The sequence below is a fragment of the Prionailurus viverrinus genome, chromosome F1 (genome assembly GCF_022837055.1).
Source record: "Prionailurus viverrinus isolate Anna chromosome F1, UM_Priviv_1.0, whole genome shotgun sequence".
Lineage (NCBI taxonomy): Eukaryota > Metazoa > Chordata > Mammalia > Carnivora > Felidae > Prionailurus > Prionailurus viverrinus.
In genome coordinates, this window is record NC_062577.1 from 65,903,662 (window position 1) to 65,909,661 (window position 6,000).

The window sequence follows — 6,000 nt, forward strand, 5'->3', positions numbered from 1 at the left end:
AGTAGAAAGACTTAGTATTAAGATATTCCCCAAAACGATCGACAGATTCAATAATCCCTGTCAAAATTCCAACAGATTTTTTTTTCCAGCTATGGAAAAGGCAATCTGCAAATGCATATGTAATTACAAGGGACTCTGGATAGCTCAAGTAATCTTTTTTTTTTTTAATGTTTATTTTTGAGGGGGGGTGGTGGCAGAGAGAGAGGGAGACACAGAATCCGAAGCAGGCTCCAGGCTCTGAGCTGCCAGCACAGAGCCCAACTCAGGCTCAAATTCTCACTACAGAGCTATAATAATCAAAACCATGTGGTACTAGCAAAAGGATAGACATACTGGCGAATGAAACAGATTTGAGAGTCGAGAAATAAATTCATACATCTATGACCAATAGGCTTTTTATAAAGGTACTAAGTCCACTAAATGGGGAAAAGACATTCTCTTCAACAAATGACACTAGATAAACTGAGTTGTCTTTCCTCATGCAAAAGAAGAATGAAGTTGGACCCTTACCTCACACCATATTCAAAAATTAACTCAAAACGGATTAAAACTTAAATATAAAAGCTAAAACCATAAAAAGTCTTAGAAGAAAACATAGGATTCAGCCTTCATACCTTGTATTTAGTGATGGACTCTTTCTTTTTTTTTAAATATTTTTTATTTTTAAGTGATCCCTACACCCAATGTGAGTCTCGAACTCACAACCCCAAGATCAAGAGTCACATGCTCCACCGACTGAGCCAGCCAGGTGCCCCTAGTGATGGAATCTTAAATATGGCACCAAAAGTGGAAATGGCAAAAGAAAAGATAAATTGAACTTCATCAAAATTAAAAACCTTTGTCCACCAGAGGACACTCAACGGAGTGAAAAGAATGTGTACAGAATGGAAGAGAATGTTCCCAAATCCCGTATCTGATAAGGGTTTGATACCCAGAGTACATAAAGAACTCCTAAAAACAACAAAAATACAAACAACCTAATTAGAAAATGGGCAAAGGACTTGAGTAGACATTTCTTCAAAGAAAATCTACAAATGACCAATAAGCACATGAAAAGATGCTCATCATCATCAGTCATTGGGAAAAATGCAAATCAACCACAATGAGATACCACTTTACACTTATTAGTATGAATATAGCAAAAGCAAACAGATTATTTTATTTTATTTTTTATTTTTTAAAATTTATATCCAAAAATTTACATCCAAATTAGTTAGCATATGGTGCCAACAATGATTTCAGGAGTAGATTCCTTAGTGCCCCTCCCCCATTTAGCCCATCCCCCCTCCCACAACCCTTCCAGCAACCCTCAGTTTGTTCTCCGTATTTATGAGTCTCTTCTGTTTTGTCCCCCTCCCTGTTTTTATATTATTTTTGTTTCCCTTCCCTTATGTTCCTCTGTTTTGTCTCTTAAAGTCCTCATATGAATGAAGTCATATAATTTTTTCTTTCCCTGACTAATTTCACTTAGCCTCATACCCTCCAGTTCCATCCACGTAGTTGCAAATGACAAGATTTCATTGTTTTTGATTGCCGAGTGATACTCCATTGTATATATATATAATATATAATATGTATATATATTATATATATATATACCACATCTTCTTTATCCATTCATCCATCGATGGACATTTGGGCTGTTTCCATCCTTTGGCTGTTGTCGACAGCGCTGCTGTAAACGTGGGGGTGCGTGTGTCCCTTCGAAACAGCCCACCTGTATGCCGTGGAGAAACATCTAGTAGTGCAGTTGCTGGGTCGTAGGGTAGTTCTATTTTTAGGTTTTTTTGTTTGTTTGTTTTTGTTTTTGTTTTTGTTTTTGTTTTGAGGAACCTCCATCCTGTTTTCCAGAGTGGCTGCACCAGCTGCATTTCCAACAAACAGATTTTTTTTTTTTTAATGAAAATAACAGGGGCACCTGGGTGGCTCAGTTGGTTAAGCATCTGACTCTTGGTTTCGGCTCAGATCATGATCTCATGATTTGTAGGTTTGAGCCCCGCATCAGGCTCTGTGCTGACAGTTCAGTCTGCTTGGGATTCTCTCTGTCTCCATCCCTCTCTGCTCTCTCTCTGCGCTCTCTCTCTCTCTCTCTTTCTCTCTCTCTCAAATAAATAAAAAAAACTTAGAAAAAAAATTTTAATGAAAATAATAAATGCTGCTGAGGATACGGAGAAGTTGGACCCCCCAGACATCGCTGGTGAGAACACAAAATAGTGCACCTGCTGTGGGAAACAGTGGTCTGTTCCTCAAAATATAAAACATAGAATTGCCATATGACCTAGTAATTCTCCTAGTAACAGCCAAGAGGTGGAAACAACCCAAGGGTCCATTCACAGACAAAAGGATAAACAAAATATCGTATATACTTAAAATGGAATATTTTTCAGCCTTAAAATTCAGAAAGGAAATTCTGACACATGCTACCACGTGGATGGACCTTGAAGACATCATGCTCAGGGATTTAGGGCAGGCACCAAAAAACAAATATGCATGATTCTTACATGAGGTCCCTAGAGGAGTCAAATTCATAGAGGCAAAAGTCGAATGATGGGTGCTAGGGGCTGGGGGAGGCAGGAATGAGGAGTTTGTGTTTAATGGGTATAGAGTTTCAGTTTCAGTTAAAAAGTTCTAGAAATGGATGGTGGAAATGGTTGCACGGCGTGAACGCACTGACCTCCACTCAACTGGACACTTAGAGTGGTTAAAAATGGTAAATTTTGGGGCGCCTGGGTGGCGCAGTCGGTTAAGCGTCCGACTTCAGCCAGGTCACGATCTCGCGGTCCATGAGTTTGAGCCCCGCGTCAGGCTCTGGGCTGATGGCTCAGAGCCTGGAGCCTGTTTCTGATTCTGTGTCTCCCTCTCTCTCTGCCCCTCCCCCATTCATGCTCTGTCTCTCTCTGTCCCAAAAATAAATAAATGTTGAAAAAAAAATTAAAATAAATAAATAAATAAATGGTAAATTTTGTGTTATGTATATTTTGCTACAATTAAAAACAACAACAACAACTAGGGTGCCTGGGTGGCTCAGTCTGGTAAGCATCTGACTGTTGGTTTCAGCTCAGGTCATGATCTCACTCGCTGTTTGTGAGTTCGAGCCCCAAGTCAGGCTCTGCGCTGCCAGTATGGAGCCTGCTTGGGATTCTCTCTCTCTCTCTCTCTCTCTCTCTCTCTCTCAAAACAAATAAATGAACTTAAAAAAAAAAAACCTGGAAATCAGAAATCATGTGCTTTACCTGGAGAACTAGAGGGAGGCCCAGAAAAGGTCCCTTGTCATTACCCAGTAAACTACCACCCAGGTCACACGCAGACACTCCCAGAGTCCACTTCATCTGCCTGTGAATCTGCACACCTCACCACAGCTGCCTCTGAGGAGCCTGTGGATTCTGCCCCCAGACCCACCCCTTCCTTCCCTTGCCCTCTCTCTGCCAAGGCCCTGGGTCACTACTGCTGTCCCGCTCAGTGACTGCGGGCGGGTGGAAAATTAACGAAGGATATGGATACAGAGGAGAGACAGGCCCAGGAGTGGCAGGAATCCCCAAGAGGTCCAGAGAGCAAATGATACAGAGAGCAGGCTGGGGGAAGGTGCTTCAGGAAGGGGCACGGCCTCCTAGGTGGGGGGTAGAGGGGGAGGCGGAGGGCCAACTCCAGGAGAGCTTCTGGCTGATTCAATATCCACCTGGCTAGTCCTCTGTGGTCTGAAGGGAGTTGGGTGCGGCTCCCAGATAGCTCGCCCCCAGGGAGAGGAGTGATTGAAGCTCACGGGAAGAGAAACCGGTTCTAGGCCGGGTCCTTTCAGTTCCTAGCGCGGCTGAAGTAGGATCCCTGGGCTTAAATGCTGCCTGGTGCAAGCCTTGGCCCCACCGTAAGCAGCTGGGTGAACTTCAGCAAGCCCCGTGACTTCTCAGAGTGGGCTCCGAAGTCCATTGAGGACACTGGCGTATTTTCGGAGGCCTAGGTGTAGTCTTAATGAATCAAAGCACAAATGTCCTATGTAACTAGCTTATAGAGCGGAGTGGACCGTCAAAAGTGGCAAACTAGGGGGAAAGACTTTATAAATATTCAAGTCCACTGAAATCCAAGGAGTTATTCATTCTCATTGCAAACTCCAGGTTAAGGAAATGGGAGAGAGGATTAACATGGGGAAGGCAGGGTCCCCCAGAACTAAAGAACCAAAGGAGAACTCTCATTCCCTCATCCCCAGCCTGGGACCTCCAGGAAGTGATCTTCCCTAGGGGGCTTGGGAGATGTCTGGAGACTCTAGATCAGTGTGGCTAGGATAAGAGCCCTGAGCTCTCCCGGGCCAGCCTAACCCTTGCTGGGAAACGCTGGGCAGGGCCATGGGGGAAGGCCTCCTAAACACACCTTCCCTGGGAAGAGAGAAGGTCCTGGGGCCAGCCCCTCCCCTGACCCCTGAGAAGCCTCCAGGGCTCAAGGGAAGAAATGGGCAGGAAGATGTGTTCCTGGGTTCAAACTCTACTTCATTTTTTTAAATTTTAAGTTTATTTATTTAATTTGAGAGATACAGGGAGAGCGCACAAACAGGGGAGGGGCAGAGAGAGTGGGGGGAGACAGAGGATCCAAAGCAGGCTCTGTGCTGACAGCAGAGAGCCTGATGTGGGGCTCGAACTCATGAAACATGAGATAATGACCTGAGCCAAAGTCAGATGCTTAACCGACTGAGCCACCCAGGCACCCCTCAAAACTCTACTTCAAATCCTTATTGGTTGTGTGAATAGGGTTAATTACCTAGCCTTTTTTTTTTCTCCATGTTTATTTATTTTGAGAGACAGAGCATGAGCAGGGGAGGGGCAGAGGGAGAGGGAGAGAGAGAGAATCCCAGTCTCCGTGCTGTCAGCGCAGAGCCCAACACAGGGCTTGAACTCACGAACCATGAGATCACGACCTGAGCCGAAATCAGAAGTGGGACACTCAACCCACTGAGCCACCCAGGCGCCCCATTGATTTATTTATTTATGTACTTAAGTAAGCTCTACACCCCTGTTGATAAGTATCTTAAATGTAACTGAAGAAGGAGGTAAGAAACCTATCTAATGATGACAGAAGGGAGGTGAAACTGGGGTGGTTGAACAGGAATTTTGTTTAACAGAGAAGATAAAGAAGGACACACAGGTGTAGGGAACAGTGTGTGCAAGGTCATGGCACTGAGAGAGAGCAAGTCACGGCTGGGGAGTGGGGGGAGGGGCGAGCCAGGGAATGCAGAAAGGGAGGGGTGCAGCTAGAGAAGCAGAGAAGTGAGCTGGGTCTTTGCCTGCCCTGACAAGCCAGTGAGGTCCTAGGTCAGAGCAGAGTAGTCAGACCTGATTTGTAGACAACTTTGACCCGGGTGGGAGGGCCCCTGGCGGGGTGGGGGTGGGGCCCTACCAGCAATGGTAGTGATCACTGCACAGGGTGAGAGGGAGGGCTTGGGAAATGTTTGGAACGTACAGGTTTTGCTGACTGAGCTTAGCTTTGGGTAGTGGGAGGCTCTCAGGTTCACTAAGATACAGACACAGTGGAGAGGGGCAGATCAGAGTGAGGAAGGGAGTGAGGGAAGGGAGTGAGGGAAGGAAGGGAAAAGAGGTGACTTGGCTGCAGCAGAAGGTCCAGGAGGAAGTTGCCCCGCAGGGTGGGAGACGGGCCACTGGACATGAGGGTCCATATCCCAGGGGAGAGGCTGGAGCAGCTGAGTCACCCTGAGAGCTGGGCCCCTGGCCACGCAAAGTCATTTACTGAGCCCCTGCTGGGCACTAGGAATAGACCAGGGCACCGCAGACACATTGTCCTGCACCGGACTTTCTAGGTGGGGTGGGAACATGTCCAACAAGTCAAGTGTGTCACAGCTGAGGAGGGGAGGACAGCAAAGCATAGGGGAAGCCCACCGTGGTCAATGGGTGCTTGGAGAAGGCCTCAGCGGCCAGCGGTGCCTGGAAAGAAAAAATGGGCCAGAAGCAGCGAGCGGTTAGGCCAGCAGGCGGGAGGACAGGCCCCACAGACAGGGAG